Source organism: Eulemur rufifrons, chromosome 17 (assembly GCF_041146395.1).
Source record: "Eulemur rufifrons isolate Redbay chromosome 17, OSU_ERuf_1, whole genome shotgun sequence".
Taxonomy (NCBI): domain Eukaryota; kingdom Metazoa; phylum Chordata; class Mammalia; order Primates; family Lemuridae; genus Eulemur; species Eulemur rufifrons.
This window is the reverse complement of record NC_090999.1, coordinates 37,682,042-37,702,617: the sequence shown is the minus strand read 5'-3', so window position 1 is coordinate 37,702,617 and position 20,576 is coordinate 37,682,042. Positions and strand designations below refer to the sequence as shown.

The 20,576-nt window shown below is 36.9% G+C and overlaps 1 protein-coding gene across 5 annotated transcripts in view; it reads left to right on the top strand.

Annotated features, from left to right (window-relative positions):
- Positions 1–20,576, top strand: part of PDE4D (phosphodiesterase 4D) — a 794,445-nt gene that overhangs the window by 751,381 nt on the left and 22,488 nt on the right. The gene's annotated exons all lie outside the window — the stretch shown is intronic.

Genomic DNA, 20,576 nt, shown 5'->3' with positions numbered 1-20,576 from the left:
AAACAAACAGAACTCCACACTGTGGAGATATGTCAATGCAAGAGCAAACTGAAAGAGCTTCCAATGACCAAAACTAGAACAATTTGAGCAAGAAAATAACGTAGCGTTGGATTATAACCCAAAGTATAAAATAAATATCTGTGAGTCTGTATTGGTATAAAAAAGTTATTGAATGAGTAATTAAAGGGAGGAGAATAGACAGATCTCCTGTGCAGAAGAATTCAAAATAACTTACATAGATACTTCATCCTCAAGGAGGGAGAACATAACTCCCCACCCCTTATGTGTGGGCTGTGCATATTGACTCCCTTCCACACAGTGCAGTATGGAAAGGGGGAAAAAAAGTAACTCTACAATGTAGAAACCCAACAAACACTACCTCAGTCAGCTTATCAGGGTCAACATTGACAATCATAAATCAAGTGATAGTATGCACCCTTGATATGAGCAGATGAAATGGCATTTTGTATCTGTGGTTTTCTTACTGAAAACATATTACCCCAATCTAATTATGAGAAAAATATCAGACAAATCCCGGGTTAGGGACATTCTACAAAATACCTGAACATTACTCCTCACAACTGTCAAAGTTATCAGAAGAAACAAGGAAAAACTGAGAAACTCACATCCAAGAGGCTCCTCTTTAAGGAGTTATGACTACTAAATATAATATATCCTGGATGGGATCCTGGAACAGAAAAAGAACATTAGTTGAAAACTAAGCAAGTCTGAATAAAGTATAGACTTTAGTTAATAACAATGTATCAGTGTTGATTCAATAATTTTGACAAATGAGTCATAGTAATGTAAGATGTTAATAGGGAAACTGCATGTAAAGTGTACAGGAACTATCTGTACTATCTTCACAAGTTTTCTGTAAATCTAAAACTGTTTTAAAACAAAAATTTTATTTAAAAACATTAACCATCCTTTAAGGCCTATTTGGAATGCCACCTCTTTTATAAAGCTTTTTTTGTCCTATCTTCTATGTCTCCCACCCCCAGTGGGATATGTCTTTCACCTTTGACCTTCTATAGGGTTTTTATTTGTAATTCTTTTAACTCTTAGTACAATATACTGTGTCTTTGTTTCATTGTTCTGATTAGGCCTTCTACACTGTTTTTAGCCCAAACCTTGTGAGTGTCAATGTAGTATTCTGTAGTTGGTCACAAAAATTAGTACAGGATGAATGATGTTGGTGAATGTAAATGCCGTTTTTCACCTTGGATTGGTAGCTCGGACCTTTCAAGAAAGGTATTTTTCTTTCAATGATAAGAATCCTGAGCATTTCCCACTTAAGAGTCTCAGTTCTGCCTGTAGATACTCATGTCTCAGAAATTTTAGGATAGTAGGTGCTAGTTAGTCTTATCTTATTTAAATTAAAAGTTTATACTGCACAGGCAAAAACCACATAGGCCATATTCATGGCCTTAAACTGTTCTCTGTCCTCTATACCTATTTTAGAAATATCATTCTAATGACATAGCTGAATACTTTCCCTGCTAGCCTTTGTAGAAAGGGTGTGTTTGTCAGCTTTTGCCTGTGAGAGAGTATTCTGTGAAGCTTGTCCAGGGCATGCTTGAGTCCCCATCAGCAACTCTGGTCTGCTGTACTGTAATCCCTATAGGGGCAGCCTCTTGCTTTTATTACTAGCAAGCAGTGTGCTGTGCAGATATAGGCACCATAATAGGAAACACCTCAGCCCGTCATAAACAGATCTGGAGAGTGGAAAGCACAGGCTGACAGAGATGTGTCCATAGCAACCAGGCAAAGATGTGGCTGCCATATTGGAGTCAGTGCAGGCTGGCGTCTCCCTTCTCCATCTCAGAAAGCAACTGGCTAATTTCAAGACTGTTTTCCCTGTACATAGCAATGTTTTTGTTGGTTTGTTTTTCTTTAGACTTACATATGAATAAAGACATCTTAAAGAAATAATACTCTTCAGAGTATTTTGAGAGGATGTATCAAAGTGTTTTCCTTTTGTTGTTCTCCTTTTAAATCTACCTGATCATTCCATTCTAAACTCAGTCAAGATGGAAGAACAGACATTTCACAACAGTGGGAAATTAAGGGAAAAAAAGAATCATGCAAAAAACAATTAATTGTATGTCTTTTTCAAGATTTATAAATTGTACTGAATCATATAGAATTACAAAGAAAGGATCATTTCTTAGTAAGGTGAGTTGTGTTGTTTATGCCTTTACGTCAACTCCACATTTTAGAGAAGGAGTACATTCTCAGACCATAACAGTTCTATTTCATATTTGCTAGGTTTTTTTTTTTTTCAAACTTCAGAAAAAAATGAACTAAAACATTAACAATGATGGGCTTTGTGGCAAGAATTTAAGAAGAGAATAAGTTTCAAATTTGGAAGGGCTTTCACAATTTTTAATAAATAATTCTTTCATGGGTGCTTTAACTATATGTAGGTGTCATTTAATTATTTGCAGGGAAGCCCCATTTCACACAAAAGCTAAAGACTACAAAGATTAAGCAAAGCTATAATTCTGTTAAAAAATACTCAAAAATTAAGTTAGGTTTGGGAAAACGAAAATCTTGAATCTTTTGGGTTTTTATATTTTGAGATCTTTGGCCAGAGTCTTTCATAGATTAGGTGTTCAGTGAGTATTTGTGACTAGTCGTTTCCCTTTTTGAAAACTAAACACCTATCCTCTTGTATCTTTTTTAAAAAAAAATTTCAAGTCAGTTTCAATGATATGCTGTGATAAGAATGAAACCAATTAATGTTATCTTTGATATATATTTTGGTTTTCTGCTATTTGTTTTCTTGATCTTATAATCTCAATATGGTCTCTTAGATCTCCATAATGGTATGTGATAATTGGGTTTTGATAAATCATAAGGAATCTTTTACTAGAAATACACCTGTTTCTTTATTGTACATCAGGAAAAGATTAGTTTACTTTCTCTCAGAAGATACTGCTTGGGCCTAAGTCTTAATTTTTCTGTGTAGTGTTAATAAGCAGTAAAATGACTAAAGGATATATAGAAGAAAAGATATAAAAGACAAAAAACTTGCATCATTACACACTACATGAGAGGAATTTGTTTTTTCAAAAGTAGAATTACCAATCCAAGGTGAAAAACGGCATTTACATTCACCAACATCATTCATCCTGTACTAATTTTTGTGACCTTTTAGTAGCACCTTTTCTGGGATGCTTCCCAATCATTCTGGTCTTGTGTTAAATACACGCATTATTGCCATTTAGCCTTATTTTCAAACATTTTAATATTACCCATTTGAAACATACGAACAGTCTTTGACTACAGCTGGTCACGAAGTACCAGTATGTGCCCTGCCTTCTAATGTTGGGCATGATCCTGGATATTTTCTCAGACCTTAAACCTTAAATTTCTAATTTAGCTCCAGGAATATTATACTACATTTCAAAACATTTTTATACATGAAAACTGAGGTTCAGTTAAACATGCCTAAGATCCATATGCTTCTTAGTAGTTATAAAAGATGATTATTTTCTGATGTAGCATTGGAGGAAGATGGAAAGATAGAACAAGTGTTTGTTCTCAGGCTGCATTTTCAAAATATATCCAGATAATATTTTTGTATTTATTTAGTGAGCACTAGATTCCAAAATAGCAAGAGCAATTTCAGCAAAATATAATGCCTAGAGGAGAATCCTACAGTACATGTCGCTCTGCCTTTCTTGTTCTCTAAGTCATGTTGGCATGAGAACAAAACTGACCTGACCCCCCACCTCCTAGGAGGAGCATGCTGGTGAGACAGCACATTAGGCAGGCAGTTACGTTAATAGGGCACTGGTATAACTGAAGGGTAATGGGGTCGGTGGGATGAGAAGACCAAATGACAAAAGCACATCTGAGATTCTGAGCTGGCAGAGGATTTGGAGGTGGGGGTAAGATGAAACTTTATTGATGTTAGAAGGTAGGTAGCAGATAGAGAAGGTATGGAATATACTCAGGGAAAATGTAAGCAGGTTCAGGATTTTAAAAATGGCCTATTACCATGAGGTTGCCTTACAGGTCTATTTTCTTAATGGGGGCAAGATAGAAAGAGAAGATGGAAAAAAAGAAGAGAGAAAGAGGACATATCAGACAGTGCAAGGTGAGGAAGGGGAGGGGTGGGAGATGGATGTCTGGCTGGGCTAGCCCAAGATCAGGGCTGTCTTGGCTGGAGGCAAACCAATTGGTTAGTGTTCGTGCCCCCTTTCCACCACAGGGTTCATATGGTGAAATCTGGTTGGAATGAACCTTTGGGGGCAGCCTTGAAGAAATAAAGAAATCCCAGATGGGTCAGCCAGAGGGTGTGAATATTTAAGGGAAGACAGTCAGCTGTGCTGAGGGGGTGAGAGGGGTAGAGCTGACTGGAGAGGGGAGATTTATGGAAGTGGTGTATTTCTTGAGGCTTGGGTCTTTTTTAGCACTAATAGCTGGAGTCATGTCCTTCACCAGTTGCCTGTTTGAGTCATGGCCCAGTAGCAGTGGATGGTGGCCCAATTGCTGAGCCATCCCCTAAGGACCCTGTTGACTGGGAGTGAAGAAAGGTAGTTGATGGGCTCTGGGACAGCAAAATGTAGGCTGGAATATGGTGAAAATAGACTATGTCAAAACAAATATAAGCTGATTCACTGTACCATAGTCTGCAGTCCCCAAGCCGGCTAGTACCATGGTGGCCCAGTACTGTTCTGTGGCCTATTAGAAACCAAGCCACACATGACCACCTGAGCTCCGCTCCACTGCCCATCCCCTCCACCCACCCCTGGTCCATGGAAAAATTATCTTCCATGAAACAAAGAGGTCGGGGACCACTGTTGTAAGTTATTATTAGATGCTGGAAGAGTAAAGTAGAATAGAACAGTTGAAAAATAAGAACTTTTATCTTGATTTTATTTTAAATCTCCTAAATTCTGAGGAGCTTAGCAATTCCTATTTTGGATATAAATCTACCCTACCCTACTGTTGTGACCTTGGATAATTAAATCACTTCCACCTCTGAGCCTTTGTTTTCTCTGTAGATCAGGACTAATGTAATCTCACAGGATTGTTGTGAAAATTAACTGAAAACTTAGGTAAAGTGTGTAGTGTGATGCACACACGATAGGTACTATGGCCTATCTTTAGTAGGGATGAGTACTGGAACTATTTTTAAACTTAAAAGGTCAACTTTATATCTGCCATATAGGTAACCTAAGGCAATTGGAGCTTGAATCAACAGGCCTGGGAGAGAGCTTACAGAGTGTGCCTTTGAAATCCTGATACCCAGTCATGGTGATTTATGGGGCCCTACTAGCTTGCATATGCGATGGCCCACTGAGTTTGTTTACTTTAGTGTTAGCTCAGTTACCTAGCACTCTGTGATAGCATATTTTTGTTTACACTCTCAATGACTCCTTCGTTATGATTTCTTTGAAAGAATATGTATTAAGGCAGCCATAGAAAAGACTTTTATTAGAGTTGTGAGGGTCTCATGTAGATCTTCATTTTACTATGCCTAAAAACGGGGTTCACTGCTTGTGTTTTGCTTTTCCCTCTCCCTGGATGACCTCCAAGCCCCCTCCAAATGATTTTTCTGATTCTATAAATTACTGAAATTGTGATTAACGAGAGTGTCAAATATTAATCAATATCAAGATACTAGGTATCTGGAGTAAGTAGAAATAAGAACCAAAAGTAGACCTTTTAAGCATTGCACACATTAAAAACGACAATCCAGCTGAGAAAAAAGGGAATGGATGAAATGACTCTGAACCTAGTTCCAGCCCCATGATGAGGTCTTAGTCATGAGTCTGACACGAGCTATAGCAAGAGAAGAAATTCCCTAGCAGTGTAGTTGTTATAAGGGTTGAAAATGAGTCATTGAGTAGGTGGTCGATCCCTCTTTATTTTCCACTTGCTGTCGGCCACATTGCAGAGAAATCAAACTTTGGTCAGCTTAATAAAAGTTGTTTTTTTAAAAATTCCAAAAGCCCTTACAAGTGAAAGACGTCTGTGAGATCAGTCTGTTCACCTCCTTCATTTCACAGATGAAGTAACAAGGTACAGGAAAGTTAAAATGACCCAGAACAAAACAGTTCTATGTTACTTTCGTCAAGGTTTCTATCTTCTTAGCGAATAAAAACTTTTTGTTGCTAGATATCTGACCTTGGTTTTGGTCTTAATTGACATCATCACTTTTGAATGAAAGTTTTAGTTTAGTATGTCTTTATTACTTGTATTTGATTCTTGATCATTTTTTTCTGGATCAGATACCACTCTCATGTGGGAAAGAAATCATTAGGAGATTTTTGTTTTGTACCTTTTGGCTGCAGACAACCACAATCCAGTCTTTAAGCTTTCATTGATTTTTGTTTTAGCCTGGTTATTTTTTTTTTCCTTTCGGGAAATATCTTTGGATAGCCTGGTTATTGTAGGACATATGTCTACTCCAAAGGTTCTTATAGGTGAAATGAGATTTTTGTGTATGACTGTATTTAAACACATAGATAGATAGATAGATGACAGATAGATAGAAAAGCATATAGATGTGCCACTGAAAATACAGCTAGCCGTATGAGTAAGCCCGTTGTGTGTTAATGTGCGTTAGAATGATTCATGATGTTCTTGTCCTATAGAGGAGTTCAGAGTGTATTTAACACAAGACCAGAATGATTGGGAAGCATCCCAGAAAAGGTGCTACTAAAGCTGGATCTTGAGCATTAAGGTTTCACATCGGTTGATAACAAGGGAAGAGGCAATATTCCAGGAGCTAGATGAGGCAGGGTAGGATGGGACACTTTTGTGAATTTAGCTTTATTGCATGTTTGTGGGGATAGGAAGGTAGTGGACATCCTGGAATTAGAAGCCTACCTGGACCAGAGGATCTGATTATAGGACCCAAAGCAAGTATGACAAATGTAGATTGAGGCCTTAAATGCCAGGTGAAGCCATTTGCGTGTTGTCCTATAAATCCTGAAGAACTCTTGAGTTTGATTATAATGAAAGTAGTATAAGTAAAATAATAAAGTGGTTTTAGAAAGATAAATCTGGTGGTGGTATGCAGGATGGATCATATTGAGGAGAAATTGTACTAAAAGCAAGAAGAATCTGTTAAGAAATTAGGCACAAAAATGATAAGGTCCTAAAACAGGACAGGAATGAAAAGAAAGGAATTGGTAGGAGAAAGATTGCATGGGGAAGGGTGATAAGATATGTAAGACATGGGGGGCTACAGCCAGAGGAAAGTATGAAATTCTAAACCCAAATAATAGAAAGGATAAAAGTTGGAAAATCAGAGAAGTCAGTTGAGCAGGGGTTGAGGGGAGGTTTGGGAGGGTTGGACAATATGACACTTAAACTTTTAGACATAAAGTTGAAGTGAGGCCTCATATCTAAGTAGAAATGCCCTATATACCTTTAATTGTCAGGATTGGATTTCCAGTGAAAAGGCAGGATTTTACTTGGGTGTTGCTTGCAGAGTTAATAACAGGCCTTAAGTCTCATCTGTAAAATGGGAATAATAATTCTTATAGGGTTATTATTAGAAATAAAAGAGATAATTCTGGGAGAGTACTCAGCACTCTCCTTGGCACATAGTAGACAATCCATAAATATTAATATTACCTTTTATTAGTATTAAATATTATGGGTTTTAGGGTTAAACAATTTGTGAATTATTAGAACTGGTATTCAGGAATCTGTAAAAGTTATCTGTTTAGTGTGTTTTCTTAGTTCCCCAAATGGAAGTTCATATATTCTAATTCACATACTTGCTTCCCTCGTGACAGCCCAGGCTATAATTGCACATGTTCTGCTGTTGATCACTCTAAGGCTTGTAGTGCTTTTTACATAAATGATTAAGGATCTTAACTACCCTTCTGTGCATTGCAGCCTCCGTAATACAATCCCCAGCCATATTTTGTTTTTATTTGCTTATATCCAGAGTCAAATATATTTTAAGGAATTTATAAGAAGCTTCTTTTGAAGAATGATATTAACTCCATGTATTAAAACTGCATTCACTCAAAGTGGAATGGACTTATACAACAACAGGAAAAATTCAGGAGAGGCAGACTGTTATCTATGAAGAGTTGTAGTACTCCTGTCTGGGTGTCTTTACATTTGTTGGGTCAGTGCATTCGAGAGAATTATTCCAGTTTGTTTGAAATCTCTAAAAGCATTCTCAGCTGGTATCGGTGATTCTATTATAATAGTTTGGAGACAAGCCATTGATTGCATGAGCTGTTGGGTAGATATCATTGCATAAATCTTAATGCAGCTGTTGTAATCAGATCGTTTTCCTTATGACAAGTTTCAGTCTTTTTGGTCAACTATAAATAACTTATAGAGATCCTGATACATGTTTAATATATCATAGGTCAGCTACATTAAATCCAATTCTCTCCATACAACCCAGAGACCTTAAATAACATGCTGCATATTACAGTACTAATAACAGGCAAGGCCAAGACTTGAACTTATGTGAAGCCAATATAGAAACCTATTCTCTGTACCATCATACGTCTCATTATTCTCATACCCTACTATTGTGCCATTGTTGCAAATGAAAAAAAGTCCTATTATTGTACCACTTTTAATTGTGTTTATTATTGCCTTCAGTAAAGTCTTTATTCCTAAAATAGTTTAAGATATAGTACTTTAATAAAAATATTGCCAGCTGTGTGTGCTAGATTCTAATCTTGGTTCTTACTGTATCACCTTGGATGAGGAAGTTGCTTAGGCTTTCACATTCCTAATCTGCTATGAAGAGGGGATTTATTGGAATATTCTAAAAACATTTTAAAAGATTTTGATGGAAGTGGTCTATCCTAATGAAATATCTTATTCAAAACTGAACTATATGGCAGCTTTCCTTATCCAGAACTCAGTGAGGAACTTAGGGGTAAGGGAGTAAAATGTCCCTCAACAGTAAAAAAAACAAAAACCCAAAACTTCATGTATTTAAATGTTCCTGCACTTGACTCATAGGACTCGTTTCCCCTTTCCTTATCTTCCTCCAAATCTGTACCTCCTCCAGTGTTCTCCATCTCAGCAAACGGCACCTACATCCATCCAAGGCAGATATTGATCGAACCAGAAGTTTAGGAGTCCATCCTTCTCATTTCTTTCCTTTCAGGATCTCATTCGTCAAGTCTTGGCAGCTCTTCCTCAAGTGCTTCCTCTTTTCTCCATCTGCTCTTGCCCCTTTACAAACCATCCTGTACAAAGACAACTTTTTTTGTGAGACAGAGTCTCGCTCTGTCACCCTGGGTAGAGTTCAGTGGCGTCATCATAGCTCACTGCAACCTCAAACTCCTGACCTCAAGCGATCCTCCCGCCTCTCCTCCTGCCTTGGCCTGCCACAGTGCTAGGATTATAGGCATGAGTGACTCTGAGCCTGGCTAGAGACAACTTTTTAAAATGTAAATCACATCTCTGCTCAGAACCTTCCTGTGATATCCTCACATGCTCCAAAAGGCTTACAAAGACCCACACTATCTTACTTGGCCTGCCTCTAAACCTACTCTGCATCCCTATCCTCCCTCCTGCTGACTGTGTTCCTCAGCCTTTGCTGAGGGTGCTCTGCCTCAAATCTGGTTGGCTCTTTTGTAGTCATTTGGGTCTTCTCTGATATCACTTTCTCAATGCAGCTTTTCCTGATTACCCCGTTTTTGTTTCATTCAGTCTTTGTCATTCATTTTTTTGTCTACATGTTTATTGTCTTTCTTCCCTGGGAGTCCAAGGTTTACATGAACAGGGAACTCATCTGTTTTGTGCATTACTCTATCCCCCAAGCTGGCACATAGTATCTGTTTAATAAATATTTGTTGAGTGAATAAGCAAATAACCATTCTAAAAAAGTCTGTTATCTGATACTTAAAGCCATTACTTTCCACAAGAATTTTCTATGAAACCCTAGTATTTTGGATTGTTTTTGCTTGTTAATAAATGTCAAAAGTTCAGTAGTAAAATAGGCTTGGGAAATGCTAGGTTAAACAAAATAAAGCAAGAATATTTATTACAGTTCCTGGCAGAGCCTTGAATATGCTAATGTACACAATCTCCAAAAAGGTTAGCACTGTGTTAAAAGTTTATTTGACAGTGGAAGTCTTCTTTGAGAATTATCGCACAGGACTACTGATCTTTGCAACACATTCTGGGAAATGCTGCCTTAGACAAAAACCCCTCCTGTTAGAAAGGGGAAGGAGGCACTGAACTGACTATACAAAGGCAGATTCATACTGACTAGGAAAGAGAGCAGGCTGACAGCCAAGGACTCAGAAAAAAATAAAACCTATGAAAAAGTGATAAAAGGATTCAAAAAGAATACAGCAGTTGGGACTATTCAGTTTTGTGCAAGCAGCTGTATCTTCTTTACCGGACTTTTCTCTCTAGCAGCTGGCACAGCACTCACCCTAGAATGAGTGCACGGAAACTATTTGTTGATTATTCGATGATGGGTGAAAAACAGTGGCCCAGGAAGTCACCATTAATTAATTAAATAGAGTTTGGCTTGTTCAAAAAAGCAGGAAAATATTTAAAATGTTTTAGGGAAATTTTCATTCCAAAGGATTAAAATAAAAATAATAATAATAGTGCTTATGAGAATACTTTTATTATTATTTCATTGCTTAAAGGCTTTGCACAACTTGGGTTTTACTAAATAGTGTATTGTTTAAACCTGACATGGACATTAGACAAATATATGCCTATTTTCTGGGAAATAATAGTGGAGCTCTTTGAAAGAGTAAAAATGTTATTGCACTGTATGTAACTATGCTGGAGATTTTCATTTCTCATTTACCTTTGAGTAAAGTTAAGCAAATCTGTAATTAAAATAATTTGGTAACATCAGCTAATATTTTTCAAATTCAGGTTTTTGAGGTATAATTTACACATGGGAAGATTTACTCTTATTAGGTGTACAATTGAGTGCTTTTTAACAAATGTATACAGTTAGATAACCACCGCTATAATCTATAAAATTACATGATGTATGTAGTACATAATATAGAATATTACCATCACCCCACCCAAAAAGTTGTTCTTTTGCTCTTTTGTGGTCATTTCCTTCCCACCACTCCCAGTACCTATCATCTCCATAGTTTTGCCTTATCCAGAATGTCATATGAATGAAACAATACAGTAAATATTAATATATAGCCTTGTATGATTGCCTTCTTTCACTTTGCTGCTTAATGCTTTTGAGATTCATCTGTGTTGCTGTATATATTTGTAATGTTTCTTTTTATTGCTTTCTAGAATTTTGTTTTTTTTTCTAATATTTCATTTTATGGATGTACCACAATTTGTTTAACTATTCACCAGCTGATTGATATCTGGACTATTTCCAGGTTTCTGCTCTTATGAATAGAGTTGCTATAAACATTGGTACGTAAGTCTTTATATGAACATATATTTTCATTTCTCATGGATGAATACTTAGGAGTGAGATTGCTGGCTCTTACAGTCAAGGTATTTGTTAACTTTATAAGAAACTGACAGTTTTCCAAAGTTGCTATACCATTTTGCATTCTCACTAGCAATGTATGAGAATTTCATTTGCTCTGCATCCTAGCCAGTATTTGTATTTTTCATTTTACCCATTCTAGTAAGTATGTAGTGGCATCTCATTGTAGTTTTAATTTTCATATCCCTAATGTTTAATAATATTGTGTATCTTTTCATGTGCTTATTGATCTTCTTTGTCATGAAGTGTTCAAATCTTTTGACCATTTTTTCCCCATTAGATTATCGTCTTCTTGTTAAGTTATAAGAATGTTTTAAATAAATTCTGGATACAAGTCCTTTATCAGATACTTGTTTTGTACATATTTCCTTCCTAGTCCGTGGCTTGCTGTTCTACTTTTTTACCAGTTTCTTTCAAAGAGAAGTTTGATGAAGTCCAGTTTATACTTTTTTCTTTTATGCTTCATGCTTTTTGTGTTCTAAGAAATCTTTGCCTAACCCAGGATCACAAATATTTTCTCCTAGAAGTTCTATAGATTTAGGCTTTGCATTTAATTCTATGATTCCTTTCAAGTAGTTTTAGTATGGTGCAGGATAAAGATTGAAGTTCATTGTTTTATGAATGGATGTCAAACTGTTCAAGAATCATTTGTTACAAGGAATAATCTTTCTTTTTCGAATTATAGCTCAAATTTCATGACTTAAAATTACTTTAAGATCTACATATAAAAGTGGTGTATGTAAAAGATTAAATATATATTCTAGAAATATGCCTATTTAAATGTGAGGGTTTTTTTATTTTATTTATTTATTTTTTATTTCAGCATATTATGGGGGTACAAATGTTTAACTTATGTATATTGCCTTTGCCCCACCTGAGTCAGAGCTTCACTCATGTCCATCCCCCAGATAGTGTGCACCACACCCAGTTGGTGTGAATATACTCATCCCCTTTTGCCCCCTCCCACCTGCCCGACACCCAATGAACATTACTACTGTATGTGCACATATGTGTTGATCAGTTAATACCAATGTGATGGTGAGTACATGTGGTGCTCGTTTTTCCATTCTTGTGATACTTCACTCTAGAAAAAAATGTTAAAAAAACTCTTACAGACATTGGCCTAAGCAAAGAATTTATGAAAAAGACCCCAAAGGCAATCACAGTAATAACAAAAATGAATAAATAGGACCTGATCAAATTAAAAAGCTTTTGCACAGCCAAGGAAACTATCACGAGAGCAAACAGACAGCTTACAGAATGGGAGAAAATATTCGTGTACTGCACATTCGATAAATGGCTGGTAACTAGAATTTATATAGAACTCAGGAAAATCAGCAAGAAAAAAATCAATCAACCCTATCAAAAAGTGGGCAAAGGACATGAACAGAAACTTTTCAAAAGAAGACAGAACAATGGCCAAGAAACGTATGAAAAAAATGCTCAACATCTCTAATCGGGAAATGCAAATCAAAACCACAATGAGATACCACTTAACTCCAGTGAGAATGGCCTTTATGAAAAAGTCCCAAAACAATAAATGATGGCATGGATGGGGAGAGATAGGAACACTCATACACTGCTGGTGGGATTGCATACTAGTACAACCTCTGTGGAAAGTAATGTGGAGATACATCAAAGAGATACAAGTAAAACTACCAACTACCATTTGATCCAGCAATTCCATTACTGGGCAGCTACCCAAAGGAAAACAAGACATTCTATAAAAAAGACATCTGCACTAGAATGTTTATAGCAGCTCAATTCACAATTGCAAAGATGTGGAAACAATCCAAGTGCCCATGAATACATAAATGGATTAAGAAAATGTGGTGTGTGTGTATGTATATATACCGTGGAGTTCTACTCAGCCACAAAAAACAAGGGTGATCTAGCACTTTTTGTATTCTCTTGGATAGAGCTGGAGCCCATTCTACTAAATTTGTTATTATTGTTTTAGAAGACAGGTATTCTCTCTGTTTAAATTGTTTTTATTATACAAAGCATGCCACAAGTACAGAGGGAACATTAGTATTTCGTGGTGAATATTATGGCCATCGTAAATATGAAATATGAGTATTCACTCAGGCCAGTTTAAGTGAATTGGGAATTCTCGTTTTCTCTATAAGTAGAAAATACTTTTTCATACAAGATTATTTTTGTGGAGCCTCCATATATTTGAAGTTGGTACCCTCATTTATTGCCTTGATTATTCGTCAGTGAAATAGAAGTCCATGGTAGTTGTAATGATGATGATTAGGGTGATAATGATGACAGTGATGGTTTGAGCTAGATTTACTAAGTAGTAATGAACATACAAAAGTCTGTGTCTACTGTCTATGAATTCAAGCTGTATCAACAATTATAGAGTACTATGCCACCATATAATAAGAGAGTTAGCCCATTTAGAAGAGAAATAAAAATACAGCTATCAGATCAGTCTCATGTTATTTCAGTTTCAAGGAACCTCTCAACAAAAATGGTTTCTTGTGTTGGAATTTCTTTTCTCAGTAAATGTTGCAGATGTTTTCTACTTTAAATAAAACTTTTTTTAATAAAAATTTTCAAACCAGATTAATTGGAGAATGAGTCTTAGCTTTTTTGAAGATTATTTGGTTTTTAATAATCAACCTGGAGTTCCTTTTGATCTCAAATCTCCGTAACACTTGTAAGATATGTTTTCATTTTCTGAAAGGTGATGACTCTTCAAGAACATAGTTATTTCTTAAATCAGATGCAGAACCATTATCACTAGAGGGCAGTAAACACAAAAACATTTAGGGGATTTACTTATGCTAAAGTGATTTTTTAAATATTAGTTAGCATCAATCAAAGATAGTTTTTATCATGTGAAAATAGATTTAACATTCTGCTATTTAAAATGTTGGTTATAAATTAATTGCAGATTATTGTCTACCTCTAAAATATTTTTGAGGCATTTGAAAGCCAAGGGAGACTGACATTGCTTTCAGACAGTAGTTTGCCGTAGCTATTGTATTTAATATCTGGTTTAACATTGCTTCAAGATTCTTCAAGGGACATTTAATAATTGGATTTGCATTTGTTCAAGCTGAACCATACTAGACATAAAAGAACCCACTTTGTACTTTGTATAGATTTGTTTAATTAATAACAACTACCAGAACTTTAATTCTAAGGAGAAAGGTATAAAATAAATGTAGATTTATTATAGAATAAAATATTTTTCCAGTGGTTGTAAGTCCAACTGAAAGCAATGTTACTGCCAGGAAAATTCCTTAGATTGGAGAAATCTTGAAGTCAATACACTTATTTTAGACAATATTTCTTAAATATTTCAAATACAATAATAAATAGCTTAGAATTGCTTATATTAATAGACCTGTTATAGACTCTAGACTAAATATAGAACAATGCCTGAAATACTTTTTGGCACTTTAGCATACTCTGGAGCCAGATGGCCTGGGTTCAAATCCCTGCTCCGCTACTTACTGGCTTTGTGACCTTGAGCAAGACACTTGACCTCTGTCCCAGTTTCCTCATAATTTGGTTTGGTTTTGTTTTTCATATTCAAAATACATCTTATCTGTCTTGACCTCTGTTGCAAAGTCACTGATGCCAGCATGTGTTAATGTGTCAAAGGTTCACCTCCATTGGCAGAATTTTAAATATCCCCAAATGTCCTGAAATCATCCAGAGAGACTGTTGATTGCTTGGGTATTTGTTAAGGACTGAAAAAACAAGGAGTAAAAGAGAAGTGACCTCTATAAATTCTGAGAAGTATTGTTAAAAAAAGACAGAAAAAGAGAAATGAACACTCCAGGACATCATTTTTTTCTATTTTAACACACACACACACACACACACACACACACTACTTGATTCTATTAAATAGTCTCCCTTATTGCAGCAAATTAGGAATTTACAGTTGAATTATTTTAAATCTAGTACCTGTCAGAGTACCTGGCACGTAGTAGCTGCCGAATAGAAGTTTGTAGAATGAAAGCACCATCACATTTAGCTGGGAGACTTGGCAGTAAATATTAGAGGGAAGGGAAACTCTGTGTGTGTGTGTGTGTGTGTGTGTGTGTGTGTTTCTGCATGATTTTCTAAGACATAGGACATATTACTCTGCCATATGTAATTTGTTTTAAATGTTTTTTGATGATTTTGCTGAGGGTGAAAATCCACATCCTTTCCTATCTCCTACAGGTGGTATAAAAATATTGATAAGTTTTGCTTCTGTATCAGCCAACAATCTTTTTGTGCCTGTGGTACCCTAACTACTTTGAGAGAGAGTAAGATATCATCTTTTTTTTTTTTTTTGCTTCAAGGATCCTCCACCCTGGATGAGGAAGCCAAGTTCAAGACAGTTGAAACAACTAGAACAGTGATTGTTAACACTGGGGAACATTCAGGAAATTTCAGGGCACAGTGACTGGGCAGTGCTCCTGGTACTTGATGAATGGACGCCAGGGAGGTTAGATACTCTGGAATACGTGGGATAGGGTAGGCCTTCACCAGGGAGGATTGCTCTGTGTCCCACATGATATCCAAAAAAATCTCAGCAGCCATTCATGTAGGTGAAAAGCGCACTTAAAATTATCTGAGCCTAGAACCCAATTACTTTTTACATTAAACATTAAATATTTTTACATCGTTTTAATTCACACCAAATTTTCTAGTAGTGCAGTAATATAGCGTATATTGAGGGAAGATTGTACTTTGTTACATGTGAAACCTTTCTAAGTATCATTCATCATTTTGGGGAAAAATATCATCCTTCTAATATAACAACCCTATATTCATGGTAATTCCCTGTATCAGAGAAATCATAGCAAGTGCTTACAAAGCACTTACTGTCCTAAGTGCTCTATGTATATGCACTAATTTAATCCTCATAACAATGCCAAAGGTGGATACTATTATTCTCATTTTCCAGATGTCTTAGTCTGTTTGTATTGCTATAAAGGACTACCTGAGTCTGGGTAATTTATTAAAGAAAAAAGGTTCATTTGGCTCATGGTTCTTCAGGCTGTACAAGAAGCATGGTGCCAGCATCTGCTTCTGGCAAGGGTTTCGGGCTGCCTCCACTCATGGCAGAAGGCAAAGGGGAGCTGTCATGTGCAGAGGTCACATGACAGGAGAGAACGATGAGGGAAGGTTGCAGGCTCTTTTTAACAACTAGCTCTTGAGGGAACTAACAGAGTGAGACTCACTCATTACTGTGACAGGACAGCACCAGGCCATTCATGAGGGACCCACCCCCATGACCCAAACACCTCCCAGTAGGCCCCTCCTCCAACACTAGGGATGAAATTTCCAATTTTGATGAGATTTGGAGGGATCAAGTATCCAAACCATAGCATCAGATGAGTAAACTGAATCATGAGAAGTTCAGATAACTTGCTGAAGGTCACCCACTAGTCAGTGATAGTAAGATCTAAACTTTTGACTATTTTTTTTAATGTAGTTCTGTACAAGTATTTATATTTTGTAGTATTTAATAGAAAGTATTTTTATTTCTCTTTTATGTTATTGATGTCATTAGACTGATTTTTTAAAAAGTATTTACGTAGGAAGCATTTAATCTGTATGTATATATTTAGTAGAGTATGTATGTAGGAAGTGTATTTAGGAATTTCATTTTAGGATTAAAAAACACTTGTTATAAAAAGAAAAAAGTAACTTAGTTTGAAGTTCATCAAAGAATAAAATAGACTGGTGGACAGATTTTTAAAAGGAGGGGGAGGGCAGTGAGCCTGATATGGCTGAAAACCCCACTGTAGAGCATAATTTGGATTTAAATGACGTGGTATGACACTTACACTTGCTCTGCAGGGAGCACACCAGGCATTCTCCTGCTGCAAGGCCTTGGCTCTTGGCTACCCCTCACTTGACTTTCTCTTCCCTACCCGCCATATGCACATGGCTTTCTTCCTCTCTTCAGATCTCTGGGTATGTCATCTCATCAGAGAGGCTTTCTCTGGTCATCTTGTAGAAACTTCTATTCCTAATCTTTATCATTTCTCTTTTCTCCATTGCACTTACCCACCCTTGACATATTACTTATTTATTAACTTAATTGTTGAATGTAAGCTCCAGATGAGAAAACTTTGTTTTGTTCACTGTTATGTCTCCAGCATCCAGGACAGTGCCTAATATAGAGTAGGAGCTTAATATATATTTATTGAATGAAGGGGTGAAGGTAGAATAGTTAGAATTTGAAGAAGGGCTAGAATATTTGGTCCTGAGATGTATGTACTTTGAATAATTTAAATCTGCCATGGAAAACCAGTTGGAGGTAGACTGAGTAGGAGAAGGAGCGTATTCTAGGCAGTGAATTCAGTAAAGATTAAGAGAAATGGGATTGTCTGCTATATCATAGAGATTGGGGGAATACTGGCCTTTCGGGGACAGAGCAAAGATGTAATACAGCAGCTGAAAATAGGCTTGGAGTTGGGAATTAGGGTCAGATGATGGCAGTCTGGAGCTCACAGAGGAATGTGAATGTGATGAAGCAGTCAAATGCTAAGTTGTCGCTTACTAGATTTGAAGTAACAGGCTGAAGTTGGATTTGAGAAAAAGTATCTCTCTCTCTCCCCTTCTCCCTCCTCTCTCTCCACTCTCCATGACGTTATCATGGACTTGCTCATAGCATGGCAGTGTCAGAACAGTCAGACTTTGTCACCTGGTAGCTCTGGGATCCCAATAGCATGTTCAAAGAGAGCAAGGTGAGAGCTGCAAAACTTCTTGTGACAGGCTCAGCAGTCACGCAACATCGCTTGTTCGTTACACAAGCCAGCTCAGATTCAATGTAGGGCCATGTGGCTCATTAGGAGGTATCTTTGGAGACTAACTGTCACAGTAATCCATTTTACAGATGAGAACACTGACACACCAAAAGGTTAGATTATTTGTCAAGGATTGTGCACTAAAGGATTTAAACTTGGAGTTCATGTTCTTAGTACCTGAGTAAACATAGAAAAATCATTTTTGCTCTCCAGGTCTCACTTTATGTGGAAATGAGGGGATGAGAGGGGGTGATATTGAAGGTATTTGCTGTTTCTCTCAGTCTTTTATGTATTTGGACTGAAACGATGGGAGTGGGAATGGAAAAGAACAGCCTGAAAGAAACAGCATTCTATAAAAGACAGGAGTTGGTAACAAAGGTGAGTGAAGGAGGGAAGGTGATGTGGTAAAGGGGAACAAGCCAGGGTTATTCAAGGATCCAGTCAGATGGTTCATATCAAAGCTGAGAGTGTCTGACTCACATAGAACACCTGTTGATTGGTAGAAAAGAGTCACAGATTTCATCTGAGATACTGGAAGAAATATGGGCCCACTGACTGAAATGGAGGTAGTTACAGGAAGAGCTACTTTAAATAGAAAAATGTTTCATGGTTTCGAAAAAGTTTGTTGTGACTGGCAAGGCATTCAAGAGAGCAGAGTATCTTATATTTGGAAATATGGTACTAAAGTTTAAGTTAGAAGCGACCATTGAAGAGTGTGCCTGGGACAGAGTTCTTGTGGAGATCCCGAGTTGGGGAATTAATAGAAGGTGGTAAAGAAGGCACGGTCAGAGAAGTAGAAAGAAAACCAAAGAATTTCAGGACCCTGCCAGTTGAGGGAGATTGGTAAGAATGATCAAACAATATGGAGTACTTCAGAGAAGTTAAGGAGAAGGAAAGACCAGAAAAAAGGAGGACTTTAGTATTCTTCTGGGGGTAGTTTCAGCTGAGTGTTGGGGTTTTAAGTACTTTCTTTTGTAGAGGATTAAGAGGAAGTTAGGAAATGAACACAATAGGAATAGCAGCTGAGGACATTAGTTGCAAAGGACCAATAGGAGCAGCAAAGGACCAATAGAAATTCAAAGAGGCAAAGTTTTAATGCAGATATTTATGCAAGAGCATGCTATCTAAGACAGACAAACCTGATATAGAAATACTTAAATGGCAGGAAGACTGCAGAATAACCATTATTAGCAAGTTGTAGAAGCACAGATACAAACTTTGAGGTAGAATGGACAGAATTTTATACTAAAATAGAGTAAAATCTACATTTCCCTCATGTCTCATCCACAGGACCTCTATAGTATGAAAGTTACAGAGTAATACTATCCCAAACCAAATAAAAATACTATTTTTCTGAAAAGAATTTAAATTTCTTATTTAACCCTCTTCATAAAAGGTCTGATTACTCCTGAGCTCAATCCTGTATTCCTAAGAGCCACTCATTCCTTTCTTAACATTGGGTACAGTTGTAAAAATGTTCTCTTCTGGTTATAGATCCTGAATTCTATATACGAAACTCTGCATTCCTTGTCCATACACAATGCATTAGCTTTCAGATTTTTCCCCCAATCAGATTTATATTTATAAATCATGTCCATTCCTCGATTTTGAAGGTTACAGAGCTCAGCCATACATAACAATAGACACAAAAGGAGCTGAGAACAGCCGTGCCACACCGGTGAGGGAATATGTCATTTCCATTTGTGAGTTCTGGGCATTGGTTGTATTTTAGAATCACTATGCTTTTATGTTGGATGGGAGAACTATGGTTATATCTACGTCAGCAGGGAAGCCACTTGTTTTGGATTTGAGAGAGGGAGGTAATTAAAATGCTTGATTGCCATTTTCAGAGCAGCTTTTATTTGGAAGAGAAGTCAGTATTGAAATTCATAGAAATGACTCCAAAAGGACTGGCAATTCTTATTTAAGAATGAACTGTGAATGTTGAAGAGTTTTATGGTCGTTATGCATCACTGCAAGAGGGAAGCCCCATTCATCTTTTCCTAGGGCAGCCTCAGAGCTGTAGGGATACCATTATTAGATGGCGTTTACCCGGGTGAGGCAGAAAACCTCGTCCCCCGAGGTTCACCCTTGCCAACCGATCACATCACAGCCTGTGCCGAGTCCACGCCCCCTCCCCTTATGGACTGAGGGATGGAATGCGATTGGTAGATAGTTGGGATTTTTTTTATGGGCAGGGTTTTTTGTCACTCTTCCTGGCTCCCCCGCAGTTCCTTATTTGGTAGCTTTTGACAGAACTCTTCTTTCTTGCAGCTAAGCATCTTGACATACATTATTCATTAAGCCCTGGAGCTCGGGGAGAGAAAGATGCAGACTCTTAGATTTTTAGATAT